Source organism: Canis lupus, chromosome 6, assembly GCF_048164855.1.
Source record: "Canis lupus baileyi chromosome 6, mCanLup2.hap1, whole genome shotgun sequence".
NCBI classification, from domain to species: domain Eukaryota; kingdom Metazoa; phylum Chordata; class Mammalia; order Carnivora; family Canidae; genus Canis; species Canis lupus.
Window position 1 is genome coordinate 57,101,745 of NC_132843.1, and position 2,414 is coordinate 57,104,158.

Consider the following 2,414-nt stretch of genomic DNA (forward strand, 5'->3'; position numbering starts at 1 on the left):
GTTAGCCTATGGCGGGAAGGCTCACTTATTGGCTTTGCGTTCTCGCGGTATTTCACGAAACGTGAGCCAATTACAAACCCCGGAGCGCGGCTTTGATGCTGATGGTGCCGCCGGCTGTCCTCGCGTGCTGCTGTTTTTTCTTCAGCTTTTCGATACTTTTCAAGTATCTTTGCCCCTACCTACCTCCTTTCCTCGGCTCCCCAGACCTACCTTCGTCACCAAGTTCTCTTCTCCTGGTTCTCGGTCTCGCTGAGCCTGCTCCTCCTCCTATGTCCTCCATCCAGTTTAGGATGCTATTTCCCACGAACCTAGAATTCTTGCCAACTCCTCCTCCTCTGTAATTCCTCCTTAGACTTTGCAAATCCTTTCCGTCCACTATAATGGAGATAATGATTGTATAGATAATGGCAATGATAAAGACAGTTCCAGTTTATATGTCTGGGATTTTTATATACATTAAAACACTTTTTTTTGCGGGGGGGGGGGGGCTTGTTGTCATTTATTTTATTTTTTTTAAAGATTTTATTTATTTGTGAGAGACACAGAGAAAGAGGCAGAGACACAGGCAGAGGGAGAAGCAGGCTCCCTGCGGAGAACCCGAAGTGGGACTCGATTCCGTGCCCCTGGCAGAAGGCAGACGCTCAACCACTGAGCCACCCAGGCACCCAGATTGTTGTCATTTAAAAACTGCTTTTGCAGGGGCGCCTGGCTGACTCAGGAGACCACGCGATTTTTGATCTCAGGGTCATGAGTTTCAGCCCCATGTTTTACTTGAATAAAAATTTTTTAAAAGGCTGTTTTCAGACTGTAATACGGGGAACTTTTATGTCATCTTCACAGCAGATGTCCTTGGTCTGGAATGAACACTTTGAGGGGGTCCTTACCTTTGGGAGTAAGGCTGGTACCCCCTACCCACAGTTCTGGCAGGAGAGTACCAAGGCGTGTTGTATGTAGTACCTTGGCAAACACCTGTATCTTAGATGTGCTGATGGAGGAAGGAGATCCCCATGTGCTATTTACATCTTCTGGGAAGGAAGCGGAATGTCGACTCCCTGCTTTAAAGGTTCAGGTTTTTTGGAACATAGTTAATGGACAGGGGAGGAACTGACTGAGGCCAACTGGCAGCAAAAAACATGACTCCCTGTCACCGTAGAATCAGAAAATCCCTGACCATGTCATCAGAAAATCCCTGACCGTGTCAGGTAAGCGTGGATTCCTACTGTTAGCCCATGGGATGCCTTTCTCTCCCCACAACTGAGAGTCATCTGTAGTCAGCTCACAAAACGAGTGAGCCAGTTTTGTGTACAGTGGCCTTTTGCTTCCTTTCTGTAACAAGAGTTCTGAAAGCATCCTTAAGCCACATCGGTAACTTTAAAAGAAATTGTAGTAGAATATATACAATATAAAATTCCCCATTTAATCTTTAAGCGGTATTTAAATTTATTTATTTATTTATTTATTTATTTATTTAGTCCAGTTCAGTGGTATTAAGTCCATTCACATTGTTATGCAACTACCACCGCCATTCATCTCTAGAACTTTTTCACCCTCCCAACCGGAAACCCTGTACCCATTAAACAATAACTTTCTATCTTCCCCCACTGCCATCCCCTGGCAACCACTATTCTGCTTTTGTCTCTACAAATTTGACTACTCAACCTACCTCATGTAAGTGGAAGCATACAGTTGTCCTTTCGTGACTGGCTTCTTTCACTTAAGAGAATGTCAAGTTTCATCGATGTTGTAGCATGTGCCTGTACTTCATTACCTTTTATAGCTGAATAATACTTCATTGTAAGGATAGACCCCATTTTGTTTCTCCAGTCATCTGTTTGCTGATGGACATTTGCTTTGCTTCCACACATTGGATATGTGAATAATGCTACTATGAACATGTATGTACAAATATCTTATATAGCATTTGTATCTTATCAGACTGTTCTTTTTTCTTTTAAACTTTTTTTTTAATATTTTTTTTCTAAAGATTTTATTTCTTTATCCATGAGAGACACAGAGAGAGAGGCAGAGACACAGGCAGAGGGAGAAGCAGGCTCCATGCAGGGAGCCCGACGTGGGACTCGATCCCAGGACTCCAGGATCATTCCCAGGGCTGAAGGGAGCCGCTCAATCACTGAGCCACTCAGGCGTCCCCATTCTTCACTTTAAGAAGAGTTAAAGCAATTTCATGGCTAGTAAGATAGGCAGCTTTCAGTAAAAGGAGACTCCAGGGTTTTCTTTAATTGATAGTCTTGGTTTTGTAAAACAGCCTAAGATTTTTCCTCCAATGCCCCTTCCTCCATTAGTGTGTCTGGCAGCTTTGCAAGGCTAAAGAAAGCTCACTTAACCTTGAGTTTTCCTAAGAAGTCTATGATTCTCTGTGGCCATTTGACAGAATATGGGGGAGGCTGTTGGCC